General features: G+C 40.4%; 1 protein-coding gene across 2 annotated transcripts in view; it reads left to right on the forward strand.

Moving 5' to 3' along the window:
* The first annotated feature begins 1378 nt into the window (after nt 1-1378).
* LOC110521588 (neuroligin-1) overlaps nt 1379-22984 on the forward strand; it is a 334792-nt gene continuing 313186 nt past the window's right edge. The window contains exon 1 of one of the 2 annotated variants that reach the window (XM_090231650.1): nt 1379-2030. The gene's annotated coding sequence lies outside the window, so the exon portion shown is untranslated. The remainder of the gene's footprint in view (nt 2031-22984) is intronic. The other variant, XM_036968746.2, reaches the window with a different exon arrangement.

A 22984-nucleotide genomic window follows, 5' to 3' on the forward strand; every position in this document is an offset into this window, starting at 1 on the left:
ACCAGCTCTATGTGTTAAAGTCAAAGAAGTGTTGTATTTTACTAAGTTATTAGCTTTTTTCAATTAGAGGCTATGTGTGAATTTGAATGTATACAGCTTTTGACCATGATGTAGATGTGGTTGTGATAAATGTTGACTCTAGCCTACATATGGCTGATTTGATTTGTCTGAAAGCTATATCCAGTACCATGGTCACCATGGTGATCCTGTGAAAACATTCATGATCTTATCTGGGTCATAACATAGCCATATATTTACATAAAGACATGACTCTGGGTAATAAACGATGCTGGCAGGATTAAACCATGATCTAGACTAGAGCTTTTTAGTGAGCTCTTTAGTGAGATCATGTCAAGTTCAGATGTTTAGCCACACAACCCTTCTTTAGCAACGCAACACTTCTGAAAGGAAATGAATGTTATTTGGAACAGAAATCAATGCCTTCTGTAATTTGCCATCAATATCAGCAGGTGTACCTCATCAAGACTAAGTATTGATAGACTACAACCCATACAACCTATTTTGTATTCATGAAATTAAAAAAAAAAAACCAGAAAGACTCATTTTCCACTCAGAAATTGAGGTTGGCAAATGAACTAAATCACTCTGATTGTATCCAAACCCAGGAGTTTGTTTCAGTTCATATTTCAGAAACATGCGGCCTCTATTCAGCAGTCATGAAGATGTGCACTTGATTTAATTTTGACACGCAGCTCCCCATTTGTTCACTCTCAACTAATTACAAAGTAATTTAGGCAATGTTCTGAGGCACATTCTCACTCTCACTCTCTGCTGTTTTTAATAAAAAACAACTTTTCTTTAGAAGAAAACACATAATGAGGATGAATATATATCTCTGCTGGTAACAGTATCTGCAATGTAGATTATTGGGTGCCCTAAATCATTGGCTAATTACTGTTGGAAATGGACTCGAGCAACAAAACACCAGCTAAAATAGGTTGCATACTCAGGTGCAAAACACTTCCTCTACTACACAGGCATGAGTTCAAATCTTGAGATTAAAATAAAGATTGGTTATTGTATTTCCTCAATGGGGCTGGTCTTTTCCTTATGGGGAAATACCCAGGGAAATCCTATTCCTATGGGAAAACAATTTGTGATTATTTAACTGAATCTCAAAGCAACCATCCACTATCCGTTGTGGTAGTAATTATGTGGCTCTAAAACTGGGCTCTAAAGCTTTAGGACAGTATGTGCTAAACCCATTTATGATTATATTATTATTTTACTCAGAATATTGTTGAGATGGCATTCAAAGCAATGGTCAAAATGAATATGTGCACATAGGGAATCTCAATGAATGTATTCAGATACAATACACGTAACGGTTTCATTGTAAGTTTGAGATTTAACCTGTGTTAACACCCTGGCCCAGAGCTGCTCTCGCCTGATTATACATCATCTGCGTCATTCGCACGTTCGCGCTGCTTTCTGCAGAATCAGACATCAGTTTTGTTACGGCAGTAGAGATGCACCGCAGCCTGCCTCATGTAGGATTTGTGCCGTTAACTGCCAATCTTTTCACATCAACATCGGTGATTATTAGAGTTGGGTAATTTGTCTGGACTTGGTCTACCAAATTATCGTTTTAAACCACGTCGGCAGCGCTCTCCTTGGAACGTCAGACCTGACTTGGTTTCTTCACCGGACTCTATTCTGCTTGATATTCCGTTCACTGTCAAAAACACAGCAACTGTAGGAGGAGCGGGAGTCGGCTGTTTTACCTTCAAACTTTGAGAAGGGATAACGGTTGCACCAAATGTAACATGTCCAAGACATTCTGAGAAAAAAAGTAAACTGGTCGTCGATAAAGCTACTTGGGAGTATTGACGGCAGAAACCGGGTGCCATTGAAAAACCTTTGCCACTCCTGTTGTCTCAGTCATCGCAAGGTTCAAACATCATTAACTGTGTATTAATTGGACATGACTGATGTCTGGTTCAAAATAACTCGAAAACTCCAAGGATTGCTGAGTCGACAAGCAATATAAAGATTCTTCTATAACTCAGGTATGTTTTTATTAAGCTATCAACATAGTTCAATAAAGGTTAAACAACAAATAAATACATCTTTATTTACATTCTTTAATGATTTATGTTAGCTCGTGTGATCTATTATGTTTATTAGGCCATTCTTAATTCATTATTTATTTTGCATAATGCAAAGTAGATTCACGCCTCTGGAGGACAACTATAAAGGGGAAACAAAGTTGCCATTTCTGATGGATTCGTGTGTGTGTGTGTGTGTGTGTGTGTGTGTGTGTGTGTGTGTGTGTGTGTGTGTGTGTGTGTGTGTGTGTGTGTCTGTGTCTGTGTCTGTGTGTGTGTGTGTGTGTGTGTGTGTGTGTGCGCGCGCGCGCGAGAACGAGAGCGGGATAATGAGTAACTGAGTGAGTATGTATTATATTACATGGAGGTCGATAATTCCAAGTGACATCAAATTTAACTAGATGAGCAAACTGATCATATCTGATTGTCATTTCTTATTTAGAAAAAATATAATTTCCCTCCACAGCATTGTAATTGAATGAATAAACTAGCTTTTAAGACAGGGAATGTCATTTACAAATAAAACTAATACATCTGAAAATATACTCCAGGCCTATTTGATCTCCATAGCGAAATTAGGAACGAAATTTGGTGGTATCAGATATGTTATAATGTGTTGTTCATTCTCATTTAATTAACGATTGCTAAAATAATAAGCATGCAGCTTTGCCAACTTCCCCAGTGTTTTACGATTTCTATCACATAGGCTATTATTCCACCTTTAAGCCCGGCAAGCTCTAGACGCCCATTAGAATACACTGTGTCGTTGTCCATGGTGCTGACAGTTTGCAGAGCAGAGGCAATGGCGGAGCCTGGCTTTTCAATTGAAATCATCAGCACTGCGCGCTGAGGCACAAGTCACAAGGCAGTACGGCATCATTTGCCTAATCTCTCTCTCTAAATTAAACTCTATCTGGAGTACAATTTTACACAGCAAATCACTGCCACAACGAGCACCATCAACAGTTCTCACACACTTGGTCGGGGTCAAGGCACTGGTTGGATACTCACAACATTGGATTTATGACTGTATGACACGTTCATATTCAATGCATTTAATATGTATCAATATTCAATATTCATATTCAATGCATATGTCCCGCCTCCTGCAATGACAGTACAGTTCATATCTGCCCCCCCCCCCCCCCCTGTACAGTGCATAGTAATGATAACACTATGTAGGCCTGCCCTCAAATTGCTTGCTTATCTACTGATAACAGTGATTGTGATAATAAAGGATAACTTGAGATAGCGTTTTCAAGTTCACTCAATTAGTGGCACTGCCAGACCCAGTGGTTGTTACCCTCTGGACTGTTTTCCTGTAGATGGCAGTACAGGTCAGATATTCATTTACACACAACACCATTAATCCTGATAGCACATTGACAGGTGTAGTGTAATTGGGTATCATAGCAAGATATTGGTGAATGATTTATTGTGGCATGGTGATGGCCTAATGTATCTTCAACATACATATGCATGTTTGGATGGATGGTGATGTAAAACACTGACTTCAGTAAATCTAAAGACAATGTGCAGATTATACAGCAATGTGCATACTAGGGCATCTAAATTCATTGGTTACACAGTTGTGCATGAGACACTTTTCTTCATGTCATGTAGCAAACCTGGAGATCTTTACGAAGGCCTGTTCACCTTAGGCTTCAGCAGTGATATACAGATGTCTGATCTTAACTTGATCACTCTTTTGTTGCAGAGAATTTTCCTGCTGCATCAGGAACATCAAACGATCCTCATCAGTTCTCTTTCTTTCCAATGTGGGGGCAGTCGAGACATTGGGATCAGGGCTTGCTTTCAAAACAATTGTATCTCAGGCTCGCTCAAACATTAGGCCTAGGTCCTATTACTGCAACATTCAAATATAAAAAAATGTTTCTGAAATGCAGCCATACAGATCAACAACTGTCATTTTATAGCTTAATAACACAAGATATATATTAGTCTCCACTAGGCTACGACATACAGGTATCAAGTGTATCCTAAGGTCAAAATGTAGTTTAATTGTGGGTTTGTCTAGCCGTTGGGGCAGCTGCCTTCAGTGCGCACATATAGGCCTGTCGTGTCGGTGTGGGTTCTATTCTGGCCCATGCCCTTCTGGCACAAAAAACGTAATCCCCATGATTGACTTATCCCCCCGATTGATTAAGTTACACATTTCAAATATGGACAGTCCAGGGATATTTTACCCCCTTGATAAGAAATGTCCATGTCAGACACTTTTGGATAACATAAATAGGAAACAAATAAAATTTGTACACCAACATTAGTTTCCATTCATACAAAGTGCCAGGTAAATCGACACAGTAGATTTGCTCTGGTAACCAATGAAATACTTGATTTCTATTGTATGGAATGGTAACCTATACATTGTCACATAATGACAGAGGTGAAAACCGTTAATAAACTACTGTGTTTCTTTGGCTGAGTTGATTTGGGCCATCAGTTGATTTACAGATGTAGGCCTGTACGATATACTTTCATCCAGTGTGTATACTCATCCACGTTTTATAGTTAGGCAGGCTATGTATACTTTGTCAATATAGTTCTGGTCTTTGGTGTGGATTGAAAGCTTGTATTATGTAGTTTTAATATTTCATTTCGTAGAGCTGTCAAGGTGTTTATGAGTTTGAGCCCATCCAAAGACAATTTAGTTGAGCTGAGACACTTTCCTATGTTGTGTAAATGATAAGACTATTTGTTTAACTTCTTGAAAAAGTTTCAATAAATACAATTAACTTGTGGGCCTATTGTAGGCTCAGGATGGTCACTATATTGCCCACCACTGGGTGAAAACTCAGCTTTGAGCTTTGAGCCGGAGATCGCTGCTCAGACCACTGTGCTACCGCAGTTCACTCTAGCAAGCACGAAGAATACTATGAATACTCTAAATACATTGTTTTTTATTATTTTGTTTCAAACCACAGTATTAACCTTAACCACAATTAATCCTTAAACTGTTAAGTTGTTTCTGTCTTAACTCTGTAAACACACGGAATGAATGCATCAAAAATAGACATTGATCCACGAGACGTGCTGTAGGCTGCACATAGCCTACATAAGTTACAATGTAGGTACAGTGTGCATTGTATACAAACAACGCCTTCAGCTGCACCCTGAAGACGATTATAAATATTTCTTCAGATATTAAAATCCTCCTGCTGCAGGATTATTTTCCTCCTGGGACGAAATGTGTCAAATTAAGATCCGACATCTGTACTAATATGGTCAATAGGTTCAGTGAGAACTAAGCTCACTATGCAATTAAAAAGTGTTATTTTTATTCATCTGTTTTCGGTAAGCAATGCACAGGCTCTGTTGGGTGTCACAGGCATCATGGTTTGGTGGCCTGGCCTGTTGGTGACCGTGTGTTCCTCTTTGTAGAGATGAAAGCCAGAAAGCTTTGACAACAACAGCAGTACAATTCTCTTTGTATTTTTCTGCAGGTCCATCATATGAATATTTAGAAAGTGGTACTCTCTCTATCCTACTCTTTTCCTTTCGGCAGGGTTAATACCTGCCTGGCACCAGAACTAAATCTTTATATTTACCCCTCTCTAACAATACCGCTATAGTGCTTCCATACTACACTTTTGATATATTTTAAACAATCATTCCATTTCAGGCTGTCTGGCCATTTTTGATGTCCCATTGAAAATTATTATTCAATTAAGGATTAAATACTGTAGACTGCCAACAGATAGATGAATTGATTCCATTTGAATGTCTACTGTTTGTCTGCTTAGATAAGGAGAAAGGCAGATAGACAACAATGAAAAATATATTCTGAGAAATAGAGATAGAGTTCTCAACATCCTGTTGCAAATTATAGTGGAAGTTGTCGAAGAAGTGAACGAGTGTGGTGAACAAACATTCACCTCTGAAGAGCTACAGAGGCTCAAATTCATACTCAAGTTTTCATTGTCAAATCAAGTGTTGAGTGGCATTGAGAAGATTGAATGGTCCTGTTACTCAAACAAGGGCTTTTAGATGAACCAATATTGAAGAAGGAGTTATTTTCCTTTCTTTGGTTCAAGGAGATGGTGGGGGTTGATAGAAGTTAGTTGCTGTTACAAACATGTATTTTAGTTTGTACTTGAGAGACTGATTGGATAATGGGCCGAAGGTATTGTATCACTTTCAAATACTTTCTGTTAAACTGCCATGTTTTGCTTCATGTAACCTGAGTTATGCTGTTGATTTGTCCTGAGTGTTTACTTGTTTGCCCAGGGCACAGGAGGGTAATGTAGCTAATCTAAATAACATAATGTTTTCTCTATGAAGGGTCACTGCCTCACTCTGTCTCACATTAACAACAAATCATGTAACAAGCACAGGAACTCAAGGTGTTAGTTAAGACGCTGCTCTATTTCTGGCGTCTGTCAGGGTCATTTGATCACTGGAGTGTTCTTTTTTTTAACACTTCAAACCTAAATGTTGTCTCCTTTACATACATAACAATAATAATATATGCCATTTAGCAGACGCTTTTATCTAAAGAAATTTTACGTCCAAAACGACTTACATTTTAAGTATGGATGGTACCAGGAATTCAACCCACTATCCTGGCGTAGTAAGAGCCACACTCTACCAACTGAGCTGTATGTCCATTGTTAGTGAATTAACTCTACACACAGTGTGCCATACAAGTTTTCTGTTTTCTCCATTGAGTTAGTCAGACTGATGTGTTCCCCAGTCTTTCAGCATTTTTGGAGCTCATGCTCATTGTCCTAATCATCTCTGTTACCAGCCTTTGTCAATAGAAAATATGAATCTCATTATTTTTATACTTCTGTTCTGCAGTGCTCATCTCATTAAGTTGGGATATCGCTACAATCTGTTTGACCCTAATGGTCACGGTGACCGTGCTCTACTGTGGCTATCTCCTTGTTTAGCACAGCTCCTCTACCGGACACAGGCGTGAAACACAGCAATTAGCCACGCGGTCATGGCTAATATTAAGGGGGTGAACAGGGGGATGAGACAGAGGTTGTGTCCCAAAATGCACCTTATTCCCTATATAGTGCACTACTTTTCTACAAGGCCCATAGTGTTCTGGTAAAAAGTTATGCAATGTAGGGAATAGGGTGCCATTTGGGATGCAAAAAGAGTCACAGAGCTGACGGATGGCAGAGGGCAAAGCCATGTTACGTAATACAGCTGTGTTGACGGTCAGACTCAGACTCATTGGGTTCATTGAGCAAATTGATAAGACAACATTAGTCAAGTTTGAATATTCCCCATTAGGGTAGTCACACATTAAATTAAGATGGGGAACGGTGTAATTTTGTCTCTTTGGTGAGTATGACACTGATGAGTTGAGCCAAGTGTTCTGTTTGCATTTGGGTGAAATAGGACTGAGTTTGCTGATATCTTCTTTACCAGAGTACATTGATTTTGTATTGGTAAACCAATGACTGATATAACCTTCCTAGTCATTAGTAGGGATCAGACACTCTTATAGACATATTGATCTATTTCATGCCCCCAGTGTTGATATCATTACTTGGCATTACTTTCCTATGATCTTTAATAAGAAGATTTTTCTCAAGGTCTGGTTTATGAAACCAGGCAGTTTAAACTTTACCTTTACAATTTGAATCTTCACCAGGACTCAAATACTTCACAGAGTTATACCATTATGCAACATTTCCAGGTTCTGGCTCGAGCAACGACACCATAATATGATTCTAAATGTGGCTTGGAAAATTACGAGCGACAAAGCATTCAAATATTGAATGCGGAGCTCAAGGCAAGATTTAGATGTTTATTTATTAAATTGCACTTCCTACTAATTCATGGGGTGTCGTTATTAATTTTAGTCTGTCGTTTTGACTCGCAGCATTTTTTGCACACTCTGAGGACAATGAAATAAGATCTGAGGGAAAGTAATCATATAGCGAATGGCAAATGTTCCCCACATTGGTCATCAAATTCAAAACCCTGGGGAATACAGAAGGCTTTGGAGTCAATTATCCGCAAAAGGTTTGTACATCTGCAGTCTATCTGCATTATTACAGCCAATGGAGCACAGGAGCTCAGATCCTCTCACACTGGAGAAGATAGCCATCTCTTTGACTCACTAATAAAAATGGCTGCTTCATTAAGAGCAGGGGGCCTCTGGCTGTACAGTACTTAAGTGTAATCGGACAGGTCTTGAGGGAGAGATGGGGAGATCAACTGTTGGTTGCAGACAGTCAATTGGGGTTGGCGTCAGCTTGATTATTTGAATGGCAATGTGAAGATGTTATTGAGATTTCCTGGTCACAGTTCATCCTGACTCCTACCGTGGCTCTCCACAGCTAATGCAGAGGCATGACTGACTATAACACCAGTGTGTGTGTGTGTGTGTGCACGTGCGTGCACTTGTGTGTGCGTGTGACCCTGTGTGTGAGTAATGGAACGGTGGGGGTAGATGGGGTGGTTGGTTGAGTGTTATTCAGAGCAAAAGGTTCCATATTGTCTGTATGATTTATGTTGTGCTTCTCAGCAGATGTTGACGCCTTAGAATGGCCAGAGCCAAGGGAGTGGCAGCTCAGCCACCCTTGTGGGATGCTACATGTCCTCGCCACCCATCACGTGTTTGGCTGCGTACATTGCCACATTGTGTTCAGTGAGATGATGAGGACTGTGACCTATCCACCTTGACATACAAGATGTCCATCCGCCCTGCTCCTAACAGCAGCACTGCCCACTCCACCAGATTCAACTCCTGACCGGCGCAGTAATACACTATATGGTGCACCTATCTATTGGCTGTAGATCTTTCTCACAGGGCCACTGCCAAGGTTACAGATGCCAACATGCTGCACCACAGGCAGGCGCTCATGGCAGAAACAAAGCCACTGACTGAGCCAGAACCTCCTCCAGAGATAGCTAGCATAGCTTCTACTAGCTATCTACAGTGCACACGAGAGTAAACAGTACTGGTTTTAAAAGGCATAAGGAATGTCTTTCCTAATACCATTCACTGTACAGGCTAGTAATTTATTCTGTTTAGGCTGCCCTTTATAGGTAATGAAATTCTGTTAAGTGAATCTAGCTATACTTTACTTTGCTGAAGATGCCACTAACAAGCTTACCCCAGAAGCTCAGGGCTCCTTCTCACTAGCATTAAGCAGAGTTGGAAATGTAATTATTCTAATTGTTTATTCTCTCTCCATCCTTAACAAATGGCCTGCACATTAAGCTGAATCTCCTGTACTGAAGCCATTGCACCTTACCTTCTATTCGCTTCCCTTCTCCTTTCTCCATTTACATAAGTAGATGTTTGACTCTGGTCTCAGCCCAATGCTCCTGCGGCACTTCGCTCCCCCTGGCAAAGTTAACAGCAGTTTAACATTTTATTGAGCTACGCTCTGTGAAGAGTTAAACAAATCAGTACTTCCCATGTTTTAGGGATGCCTTGTCCTCTACAGAGGCTCTGTGGGACAGCCGGAGAGAGAGGTCTGAGTTTGTACATCGATAGGGCTGCCTCTTGTTTTTTAAGGTCAGAAACACTTGAAAATGTGCCACACTCTCTTCTGTCTCCCCCTCGTTCGTCTGGTTTTGTGTTTTTGTTGCAAACGTTAAAGACCTGAAGATGTTGTGTGAACCTTGTTGGACAGATCATGACCCCTCCTGCCAGGAGAAGTAGGCCAGAGGCCTGTTAGACATGGGGATCATGTACTCCCATGGCTTTATGGGTCAGTTGTGGGGAGAAAAGCAGAGCAGTGGAGGAAGGGAGGCGCACTCACTGTGCAGAGCAGACAGCAGGAGGTGGAATAGCCACTGGCTATAAGAGGAGTGCTGGGATATGGGTTATCACCGCAGTCAGAATGATACCTCTGTCACCTAGCTGTGTGATCCACAATACCTTAGTTTGAGCTCAAATGAGCACCTTAGGTAGAGCTACCGCTGCCTCTCCACCGCGTCTTCTGTTCTCATAAGCAAGGGCCTCTTTGGAGTAAGACGGTTGGTTCTCCAAGGTTATCTCTGGGGAGAGCTGGTATGAATATGGAAGTGAAATACTGGGAATGAAGGTTGATCAGAAATTCAAATAAATCCTGACAGCACACTTTGGTTGATGTTGACCCCTTTGCATATACTTCTGTTCTCAAACCCCATCCCTATAAAGGAAATGCATGTACAGGTAATGCATTTTTTATTCCCGTTTCACTTTTCATTTCCAATTTTGTTTGTAGTCCAATGCTTCCATTTTGACTTCCAGGTGTAGATTGTGACCTTGGAACGCCATTTGATGTATTCTGCAGTCTGTATCTGTCTGGCTGTATGTTTGATAGGATAAATAGGCAGGGCCAGTGAAATCAGCCTTTCTCTGTGTGTGAACCTCCATTCAGCCTGGTATTAGACTGAATCAGCAATGGGCTGAGTGGCCCTGATCATTAATATGCAATTTTTCACTCTCAACCCTCACAGAGCACTCTAAAGCTCTTATTACCAACTTAATTAAGGGCTTGAAATCAATGCACTATCACATTAAATAAAACACAAGCAGCAGAGACGGAGGTGACATAGATTTCACCACAGAGTTAATTACAGAGTATATGTTACCAAAGGACTGTTTTATGTTGGCTTTTGGGTTTTTAGTGTGCCCATCTTAAACCGCTCGGCCCTTTCTCACTTGGCTTTTACAGACAGAATTACCACGTTGTCCGTGTGAACGATTAAAAGGCGTGTCTGCGTGTAAAAGAGGGAGCAAGATTGCAGTTTGATGGCCAGAGCTGAATCTTTACTGCTGGTTATTACCAGTTCCATGTTGGTTTTATTAATTTATTTCCCTTTTTCTGAGGTGTGGTAAAAATGTCTAATGTTATTTAATAGGGCAAATGTGTTTACCAGCAAAAACAGCTTCTTGTGATGGCCTAAACCAGGGTTCCCCGCAGCTGATTTTATTTGTCCCACCAAGATTTCTGAGCAATATAAATATGTATATATATAATCAGCTCCAAGTGAGTTTAATTTTTTTATATCTGTTCCAAAGTATTCCCAAGCATAATAGAGAGATATATGTGATCGTATATAAATGTAAGTAAGGCTTGAAATGATTATTTTTTACTCATATCTTATATCTGTTTGGGCTTCTTTGCAATCTAAAATGATTTGTAATTATGTTCCGACTTCCTGACCATCGGCCCGCAGATATATCTAGTTAATGATCCCTGGCCTAAACTATCACTACGGTAAACTCCAAACAACCTGCAGGTTAGTGTTTTACGTCATGAATCTTGTTCTGGAGGCAGCCCTGCAGACTGGGCACTAGATGGCACAGCCCATCTAGCGGAAGTCGCTCAGTTCTGCATCCAGGGCAAGATTCATGACAATAAACATCAACCTGCAAACATCCTAAACCCGGTTTCCCAAAAGCCTCTTAAAAACTTCTGGCGCAGGCGTTCCGCTAGCGACCCACCTCGACAACATCTGGTGAAATTGCAGAGCGCCAAATTCAAAATACAGAAATAGTCATAATAAACGTTCATAAAAAATACAAGTGTTATACATCGGCTTAAAGATGAACTTCTTGTTAATCCAGCCGCTTTGTGTGATTTCAAAAAGGCTTTACGGCAAAAGCATACCATGCGATTATCTGAGGACAGCGCCTCGCTTACAAAAGCATACAAACATTTTACAACCAAGTAAAGGAATGACAAAAGTCAGAAATAGCGCTAAAATTAATCACTTACCTTTGAAGATCTTCATATAGTTGCAGTCACAAGAGTCCCAGCTACACATTAAATGTTTGTTTTGTTTGATAAAGTTCCTCTTTATATCTCAAACACTCTGTTTTGTTGGCGCGTTTTGTTCAGTAATCCACTGGCTCAAAGGTGGTCAAAACATGCAGACGAATACATCCTAATAGTACCAGTAAAGTTTGTCAAAACATGTCAAACGATGTTTATAATTAATTCTCAGGTTGTCAGTTGTCTAAATAATCGATCATATTTAAACCGGACAATAGCTTATTCAGTAGAATGGAAAAACAACGAAGGACGCGTGGTCAGTCACGCGCCCAAACCAGCTCTGCATTCTTCCTCAGTCCACTGACAGAAAGGTCTTATTCTTCTTAATTTTTCAGAAAACAAGCCTGAAACAATGTCTAAAGACTGTTGACATCTAGTGGAAGCTATAGGAACTGCAATCTGGGTCCTAACCCATTAGATACTCTATAGGCATTCAATTGAAATACCCACATAAAAAAAATCCCACTTCCTGGATGGATTTTCCTCAGGTTTTCGCCTGCCATATCAGTTCTGTTATACTCACAGACATTATTTTAACAGTTTTGGAAACTTTAGTGTTTCTATCCAAATCCACCAATTATATGCATATCCTAGCTTCTGGGCCTTAGTAACAGACAGTTTACTTTGGGCATGCTTCTCATCCAGACGTCGAAATACTGTCCCCAAGCCATAAGAAGTTTTAAGGCTAAATTCATTGTTAGAAACTTCATAGGAGCTGTTACGCAAAGCCACCGTTATTAATGTTGCACCTGAATACGCTCCTAATCTAACACTTGCCTCAGACTACTCATAGAACAGCTAAGTGCGTCATTAAATGTCCCCCCCCCCCCCCCCCCCGAGCCAATTTATACACAGAAGATCTTTGCTAAACCTACAATCACATGATTTATTTGTCTCCCTATGACCTCTGATAACTTTAAAAGATGACTACAAACACAAAGTTGCCAATGTCTTTGCAAGTGATAAAAACAAGCAACGTATAAAAATATGATTCAGATGAAAACAGAGATGACGGCATTAAAATATAAATAGTAGGTTATATGCCTATTTAAATCATATTGAAATACATTTCATGTTCAATCAAGTGAGTTCCATGTTGCTACTTGTAGGCTACTGTCTATAATCTTTCTCAATACATTTCATGATGTGTAGCCTAACATCTGCGCAATGATGTGCCAAATCGGTGGTTTAGTGCATTTTTATTGGGTAGGCATAGAATAAGCCACCTCAATATTTGCAGTCTTAGGTGGTAATATCTCTCTAGGAGCTGATCCATCATCAGTATTGTGAAATAATTCACATTTGAAGGTACAGTTTTAATAGAGAAAGCAAATCCGAGGGCTGCACTCCCTTTCTTTCGATCCTATCAGTATTTATACATGCTCCAATGACGCACTTAGTGACCATTCTCTCTGCGTGGTGTTTTGGGAAACACATGTTACGTCTTTGGCCGTTGTAGGAAAGATGCATCATTAAAACACTCATAAGCCTCAATTCCATTGCTATCCGGAAATCCAGGCCCAGGTCATCTACAATAGGTCTTCGCATTGTGTGGCGCCAACGAGACACCGAGATAGTGTATAGTCTGGATTTCAGAGAGGTTGCAGGTGGATTGTCTTGCTACAAAAGCAATAGCATGATAGCCGTGGTGAATGTAGAATGGCTTCAGAAACACTGTGGGAGCCAGACAGGTCGTATCAGACACGGCTGGGTTGATTCAATGGAGGCAGAATTAGTATGCCGGGCCACAGTCATGTCCCTGCTTGTGATGATATAATTTGTAGTGCTCTCCTTTGAATGTCGCCCCATAGTTTACTTGTCCTTACAGCCAACCTGAGCCTCGGAGCAGAGCCTAGGAACAACGTTCAAATTTGATGACAAGTATTAAGCAATGAGCTCCGGTGACTATTAGATTAAGGGAAGCAATAATATCCTGTCCTACAGGTAGAGTTGTCCTATGGCCGCCAGCAGAGTTGCTGACACAGACCTCAGGCAGGTAGATAAACTAGACTACAGTGGTTGATGTGAACAAGAGAGAGCCATGAGAAAACAAGTGCTGCAGACATGTTGGCTCACCATTTAATAATAAGGTGGATAAGAAGCTAGAAAAGGAGAAATATTGGAGTGTTGGTGTAAAGGTGCCGCCAACTAGCACTAGCTAACATTAAAGATGTGCTAGTCCGGGATCTTAAGCATAACAAATTTGTAAAATATTGTAAGAATTGGAATTGTAACATATCATACAAATTGCATAAAATAAGAAAAAAGGACACAGCATTTCATGCAGGACATAGATCATACAAAATCAGGAGTGAAAGTAGATTTCATTTCTTAACGGTAAGGGTATTTTCTTTATCGACTAGGGGTGTAATCATAGAATTACACTAACTTTCAAAAGTTTGGGTCACTTAGAAATATCCTTGTTTTTGAAAGAAAAGCACAATTTTCGTCCATTAAAATAAAATAAAATAGATCAAAAATACAGTGTAGACATTGTTAATGTTGTAAATTACTATTGTAGCTGAAAACGGCAGATTTTTAATGGAATATCTACAGGCTCAAAACGAAATAAAGAACTTGCTTCTGAAACTCGTCAGTCTATTCTTGTTGTGAGAAAGGCCCCGGTGCACAACTGAGCAAGAGGACAAGTACATTAGAGTGTCTAGTTTGAGAAACAGACGCCTCACAAGTCCTCAACTGGCAGCTTCATTAAATAGTACCCGCAAAACACCAGTCTCAATGTCAACAGTGAAGAGGCTACTCCGGTATGCTGGCCTTCTAGGCAGAGTTCCTCTGTCCAGTGTCTGTGTTCTTTTGCCAATCTTAATCTTTTATTTTTATTGGCCAGTCTGAGATATGGCTTTTTCTTTGCAACTCTGCCTAGAAGGTCAGCATCCCTGAGTCTGGTGTTTTGCGGACACTATTTAATGAAGCTGCCTGTTGAGGACTTGTGAGGTGTCTGTTTCTCAAACTAGACACTCTAATGTACTTGTCCTCTTGCTCATTTGTGCACCGGGGCCTCCCACTCCTCTTTTTATTCTGGTTAGCGCCAGTTTGTGCTGTTATGTGAAGGGAGTTGTACACAGCGTTGTACGAGATCTTCAGTTTCTTGGCAATTTTTCAAATTTTTCAATTTCTCAGAACAAGAATTTCTGTCCATTTTGAGCCTGTAATCGAATCCACAAATGCTGATGTTCCAGTTTTCAGCTGTGCTAACATAATTGCAAAAGGGTTTTCTAATGATCAATTAGCTTTTTAAAATTATAAACTTGGATTAGCTAACACAACATTCCATTGGAACACAGGAGTGATGGTTGCTGATAATAGGCCTCTGTACGCCTATGTAGATATTCCATAAAAAAATGTCTGCACTGTATTCCTGATCAATTTGATCATATTTTAGTGGACAAAAAATTGCTTTTCTTTCAACAACAAGGACATTTATAAGTGACCCCAAACTTTTGAACAGTAGTGTATATAGAATCCCTATTCTTTTCATTTATGTCTGTGGGCCTAGTAGCCTAGGCCTAGTAAAGATTTGTCATATCATTTTTAGCATGCAATACCTTTTAACATAGATGGCGCAAAGCTCATTTTCACCTTGAACATGCACCCTTATAATAAAGCATTCCATGCATCCTCGCATTTGCAGACTTATGTAAAATGGCCTTCTATTACTAATGTGATAAGTAGATTGGATAGTGATCATGTTAGGTTAATAATAGAACTCAGTAACTGTTCGCAAATAGACTGTTCCATGCAGCTCACAGCGGCGTAGAGTAGGCTTAGCCTATAGGATTATCAGACACATTTCTTGTTGGCCTTTTATAACACATTTCATGCAATTCTACTATACTTTATATGAATGGAGACATTAGCATAATCTTTTTTAGTACTTCAAAAATTACAGGGTAGCCTACTCTGCTCACACTGACGAACAGATCAATAACACCGTTGTTGTCTGATCCATATAATCGGCCTATGAAAGGGGAGACACAAATACAATGTGACGTCGATCTAACCAGGAGGAAGACATTGCTGTCCAAAAATAAACAAATGTGGCACTGACCCAATGATAAAGACAGTGAATATGCACACTCACCGGGGATATGGCCAATGTTCTCTGCTGGTGTCAATAAGATACTAGGCTACTGTTCACTCAAATCAAGTTGATCATTTTGATAACTTCAAATCAAATTGAATGTTATTGGTCACATACACGTGTTTAGCAGATGTTACTGAGGGTGTAGCGAAATGCTTGTGTTTCTAGCTCCAACAGTGCAGTGATATCAAATAAGTAATATCTAACAATTTCACAACAATACGCGAAATACATACAAATCTAAGTAAAGGAATGGAATTAAGAATATATAACTATATGGACGAGCAATGTTAGAGCCGCATATACTAAGATACAGTAAAATAGTATATAATACAGTATATACATATGAGATGAGTAATGCAAAATATGTACACATTACTAAAGTGACTAGTGTTCCATTTGTTAAAGTGGCCAGTCATTTCAAGCCTATGTATATAGGCAGCAGCCTCTAATTTGCTAGTGATGGCTATTTAACAGTCTGATGGCCTTGAGATAGAATCTGTTTTCAGTCTCTCGGTCCCCTCTTTGCTGCACCTGTACTGACCTCGCCTTCTGAATGATAGCAGGGTGAACAGGCAGTGGCTCAGGTGGTTGTTGTCCTTGATTATCTTTTTGGCCTTCCTGTGATATCGGGTGCTGTACATGTTCTGGAGGGCAGGTAGTTTGCCCCCGGTTGTGTGTTGGGCAGACCCCACCAACCTATGGAGAAACCTGCGGTTGCGGGCGGTGATACAGCCCGACAGGATGCTCTCAATTGTGCATCTGTAAAAGTTTGTGAGAGTTTTAGGTGCCAAGCCACATTTCTTCAGCCTCCTGAGGTTGAAGAGGAGCACCTTCTTTAACCATCTCTGCAGCACTCCACCAATCAGGCCTTTGTGATCAGGCCTCTGTTTGGATGGACCATCTCAGTTTGTCAGTGATATGTACACAGAGGAACATGAAGCTTTCCACCTTCTCCTGTCGATGTAGATAGAGGGGTACCCCCTCTGCTGTTTCTTGAAGTCCACGATCATCTCCTTTGTTTTGTTGACATTGAGTGAGAGGTTATTTTCCTGGCACCACACTCCTAGAGCCCTCACCTCCTCCCTGTAGGCTGTCTCGTCATTGTAGGTAATCAAGTCTACTGCTGTTGTGTCGTCTGCAAACTTGATGATTGAGTTGGAGACATGCGTGGCCACACACTCATGGGTGAACAGGGAGTACATGAGGGGGCTGAGCACCTACCCTTGTGGGGCCCCAATGTTGAGGATCAGCGAAGTGGTGGTGTTGTTTCTTCCTTCACCACCTTGGGGTGGCCGGGCAGGAAGTCCAGGACCCAATTGTACAGGGTGGGGTTCAGACCCAGGGCCTCGAGCTTAATGATGAGCTTAGAGGGTACTATGGTGTTGAATGCTGAGCTATTGTCAATAAACAGCATTCTTACATAGGTATTCCTCTTGTCCAGATGGGATAGGGCAGTGTGCAGTGTGATGCCGATTGCATCATCTGTTGATCTAATGGGGTGGTAAGCAAATTTAAGTGGGTCTAGGGTGTCAAAGACAGACTTAAAGACAGATTGGAGTCTTTTTATTGTCATCTCTTCACAGCAATAGACATTTGCTTTCCAAACTGTTTTTCTGCGATTGTGTTTTTAAATATTGCAATATGCCTGGTCTCTCTGCTGTTCACTGACAGTCACAACTTATCAATCAACTAGGCCTATTGGTATTTGCTTTGCACGCTGAAAAAAATTGTAGCCCCTTCCATCTGTAGGCTATGAATTTAAAACAATCCACATCCTTTTTTTAAGAAGCTAATGATGCTCTGTGGCATCATGCTTTCTGGTGTAGCACCCTATTTTGAATGATTGTATTTATTTCTGTATAGAGGGGTGTAAGCTAATTAGGCTATATAATTTTGGCAATCTCCTAGCCTTATTGACAAGCTGCCTATGCCTTTTAATGTGGCCTAAACACAACCAGTCATGATGTTTTCATCTGATTGTCAAACAATCACATAACAAAGGTGCTCCTGTAGGCCACCCGTGTACATTTGTCAACTCACAAAATAAGTTCAGCATCCAAACCCCAACAGTGCACTATGCAACCGCAATTTGATGAATGGAAAGAGACATATGTTACAAAACACTTCTGTGTATTGTAGTGAGATTCTGTGATTGTCATTAGGCCTACACTTGAAGCCTGAATTGATACATCCACTGTTGTCGGTCTTGGCCACTCATCTCCGCCTTGTCCACATGCGTCTTGACTACTCATCCCGCCTTGCCAAAATGTAAGTGCTCTCATCGAACCACAGTGCAGTTTGGAGCATATACCACTTGGTTCCCAGTCAATTCACTAGTTTTTCATGCCGTTGACATGCAGTGATGTTAATATTTTATTAATATTAATCAAATGGCCAATGGACTATTTGATTTTGACCCCCCCTCCATTTGTTTTGTACACTGCTGCTACTCGCTGTTTGCACCAGACATAGCGTTTTCCTTGATGGCCAAAAAGCTCATTTTTTCCTATTTTGTTGCATTACAACCTGTAATTTAAATTGATTTTTATTTGGATTTCATGTAATGGACATACACAAGATAGTCCAAATTGGTGAAGTGAAACTAAGAAATAAAAACGCATTTAAGAAATTCTACAAAATAAAAAATTGAAAAGTGGTGCGTGTATATGTATTCAACCTCTTTGCTATGAAGCCCCTAAATAAGATCTGGTGCAATCAATTACCTTCAGAAGTCACATAATTAGTTAAATAAAACATATGGAAGAAGGTACTCTGGTCAGATGAGACTAAAATTGAGCTTTTTGGCCATCAAGGAAAACGCTATGTCTGGTGCAAACCCAACACCTCTCATCACCCCAAGAACACCATCCCCACAGTGAAGCATAGTGGTGGCAGCATCATGCTGGGGGAATGTTTTTCATCGGCAGGGACTTGGAAATTGGTCAGAATTGAAGGAATGATGGATGGCACTGAATACAGGGAAATTCTTGAGGGAAACCTGTTTCAGTCTTCCAAAGATTTAAGGTTCACCTTCCAACAGGACAATGACCCTAAGCATACGGCTAAAGCAACTCATGAGTGGTTTAAGGGGAAACATTTAAATGTCTTGGAATGGCTTAGGCAAAACCCAGAACTCATTCCAATTGAGACTCTATGGTTTTACTTAAAGATTACTGTACACCAGTGGAACCCATCCAACTTGAAGGAGCTGGAGCAGTTTTGCCTTGAAGAATTGGCAAAAATTCCAGTGGCTAGATGTGCCAAGCTTATAGAGACATACCCCAAGAGACTTGCAACTGTAATTGCTGCAAAAGGTGGCTTTGGGCTGGTGAATAGTTAGTTATGCATGCTCAAGTTTTCATTTTTTTTGTCTAATTTCTTGTTTGTTTTACAATGAAAAAATATTTTGCATCTTCAAAGTGGTAGGCATGTTGTGTAAATTAAATGATACAACCCCCCCCGAAAATCCATTTTACTTCCAGGTTGTAAGGCAACAAAATAGGAAAAATGCCAAGGGGGTGAATACTTTCACAAGTGTCACGAGTTACTAAGAGTGGAAGGTAGGAGTCAGGCTCAGAGAGCAGAGGGTTCAATAATAGATTATTTATTTCTCCGGCACTAAAACAGACACGCCAAACACAGGGCGCAGAAACACTGACCAGCGCAAACACACAGGGCGAAACGATCCGGAGAACAAAATACATCCACAACCAACAGCGAACACAAAATAATCCCGCACAAACCTAAGCGGGCCTAACAGGCTTAAATAGACCCGAACAGGCAGGGGAGACCCTTCGGCGGGAGTTGTGACAGCAAGCCACAGTATAGCCTCGTTATTGTTGTGTTATTGTGATACTTTTTATAATTTTTAACTTTAGTTTATTTGGTAAATCTTTTCTTAATTCTCCTTTAATTGCAGTGTTGGTTAAGGTGTTGTAAGTAAGCATTTCACGGTAATGTCTACTCTTGTTGTATTCGGCGCATGGGACAAATAAAGTTTGATTTGATTTGATAATGATGTAGTAGCCTATATTTTTTGGGGCATGTTGCATTAATTGTGATAGGCTCACGTTTTACTGATGCAGTGTATCCCTACTATTTATTTAGCCGGACCGTTCGCCTGACTTTCACCCCTGTAAGAAATGGATGACGTAGTACACAATTGGGAGACCCATTTTGGCACGTGAACACCACTTTCAAAACTATTGGTTGAAAAGTATTGGAGCATCACTTTAAGCACATAGCAAAAAAACTAAATAACATTTGTTTTGCGAATCGATACTTGGAGTCGTACAATCGATATAATATCGTCAAAATTGATTTTGTGATAATCCACAAGTATCAGGCAGGCGTAAATCATTGCTAACCATGATCCCTCATCACATGAACATCTTATAATAGCTGCATGAGAAATTTGCTATGCATTATGTGAGGCACAGAAGGTGCCATAATAAATCCCCTCGTATCAAGTGCCTATACAGTGCATTCGGAAAGTATTCAGAGCCCTTGACTTTTTCCACATTTCGTTACGTTACAGCCTTTAAAAAAGAATGTATTCAATTGTTTTTGTTTTTATGAATCTACACACAATACCCCATAATGACTAAGCAAAATAGGTTTAAGAAATGTTTGCAAAAATATATATATATATATATATTTTTAAATATCACATTTATATAAGTATTCAGACCCTTTACTCAGTACTTTGTTGAACCACCTATGGCAGCGATTACAGCCTCATCTCTTCTTGGGTATGACACTACAAGCTTGGCACACCTGTATTTGGGGAGTTTCTCCCATTCTTCTGTGCAGATCCTATCAAGCTATAGGTTGGATTAGGTTGGATGGGAAGCATGTTCAATCTGGTTCAAGTCCGGGGTCTGGCTGGGCCACTCAAGGACATTCAGAGACTTGTCCCGAAGTCACTCCTGCGTTGTCTTGGTTGTGTGCTCAGGGTCGTTGTCCTGTTGGAAGGTGAACCTTCGCCCCAGTCTGAGGTCCTGAGTGCTCTGGAGCAGGTTTTCATTAAGGCTCTCTCTGTACTTTGCTCCGTTCATCTTTCCCTCGATCCTGACTAGTCTTCCAGTCCCTGCCGCTGTAAAAAAACACTACAACATGAGGCTGTCTACACCATGCTTCAACGTGGGGATGGTGCCAGGTTTCCTCCAGACATGACACTTGGCATTCAGGCCAAAGAGTTCAATCTTGGTTTCATCAGACCAGAGAATCTTGTTTCTCATGGTCTGAGAGTCCCTTAGGTGTCTTTTGGCAAACTCCAAGCGGGCCGTCATGTGCCTTTTACTGAGGAGTGGCTCCCATCTGGCCACTCTACCATAAAGGCCTGATTGGTGGAGTGCTGCAGAGATGGTTGTCCTTCTGGAAGTTTCTCCCATCTCCACAGAGAAATTCTGGAGCTCTGTCAAAGTGACCATCGGGTTCTTGGTCACCTCCCCGACCAATGCCCTTCTCCCTCGATTGCTCAGTTTAGCCGGGCGGCCAGCTCTAGGAAGATTCTTGGTGGTTCCAAACGTCTTCCATTTAAGAATGATGGAGCCCATTGTGTTCTTGGGGACCTTCAATGCTGTAGAAATGTTTTGGTACCCTTCCCCAGAACTGTGCCTCGACACATTCCTGTCTCGGAACTCTACGGACAATTCCTTCGACCTCATGACTTGGTTTTTGCTCTGATATCCACTGTCAACTGTGGGACCATATATAGACAGGTGAGTGCCCTTCCAAATCATGTCAAATCAATTGAATTTACCACAGGTGGACTCCAATCAAGTTGTAGAAACATCTCAAGGATGATCAATGGAAACAGGATGCACCTGAGTTCAATTTTGAGTCCCATTGCAAAGGGTCTGAATAGTTATGTATGTAAGCTATTTCTGTTTTGTACTTGTAATACATTTGCAAAAATGTCTAAAAACCTGTTTTTCGCTTTGTTATTATGGGATATTGTGTGTAGATTGATGAGGGGAAAAATAGAATAAGGCTGTAAGGCTAGAATAAGGCTAGAATAAGGCTAGAATAAGGCTGCAACGTAACAAAATGTGGAAAAAGTCAAGGGGTCTGATAAAAGTGGCCATTTTAGGACCTTTTTACACCTATACATGCCTCCTGTAAAACCTTATGAGCCGCGAACCGTACATGAAAAAGACAACATATTGATGTCATTATATTCCCACACATACGTTCCGAATGCACAGTATGTCACATCTCATAAAACCATCATGTGCAGTGTCTTTCAAGTGGCTTATGGAGACAGAATGTACTCTGTGTGTGTTGCCTGCTGGTCCCTTTGAGACTATAGGGCAATTCCAAGCCAGCAGGTGGGATTTTTTGGGGGACTATCTCAGATTGTTTTGGCAACTCATATAGAAATTTCATTGAGAGGAAGGATGTTTGACATTACTTTTTACATTTGTATCATAAACCATTTCATGAGAAAATCATGATAAAAGTGGCCATTTTAGGCCCTTTTTAGACCTAAACGTGCCTCCTGTAAAACCGTATGATCCGCAAACTGTACATGAAAAAGACAACATATTGATGTCATTATATTCCTACACAATGTTCCAAATTCATTTATTCAACATAAAAAATACTAATATGAATATCTCAAAACTACTTTTTTATAGATATGTTTCTAAAGCTAGTCAGTCACTAAAAATCCTTAGTACATCTCTCAAAAGTAAATATTCATGCCAATGATCATGTCAGTGTTATCAGAATGATAAGTCATTGAGTCATTGTTCACGAACAAGGTCGTCAAAATGTTTAGGCATGTTGTCAATGTAACTTTGTACTTTGACAGTATTACCTGATGTAAGGCTACAGTTTGGATGACAGTTACTGTATTGAAAATGCACAAGGCTGCACTTCTATGGCATATATCAATTTCAACAGTACTATTTACATATTACTGTATGTGGGTTATTGATTGAAAGAGACTGGACAACCCAAGTGGCACAAAGGAAAAAAAAACTAAATTAGAAAGAAACACAGGAAACCATCCCTAAGGCACAACTTTGCCCGCAGCACTGTTGTGC

Source organism: Oncorhynchus mykiss, chromosome 4 (assembly GCF_057628025.1).
Source record: "Oncorhynchus mykiss isolate SJ-2025 chromosome 4, ASM5762802v1, whole genome shotgun sequence".
In the NCBI taxonomy this organism is placed as follows: Eukaryota; Metazoa; Chordata; class Actinopteri; order Salmoniformes; family Salmonidae; genus Oncorhynchus; species Oncorhynchus mykiss.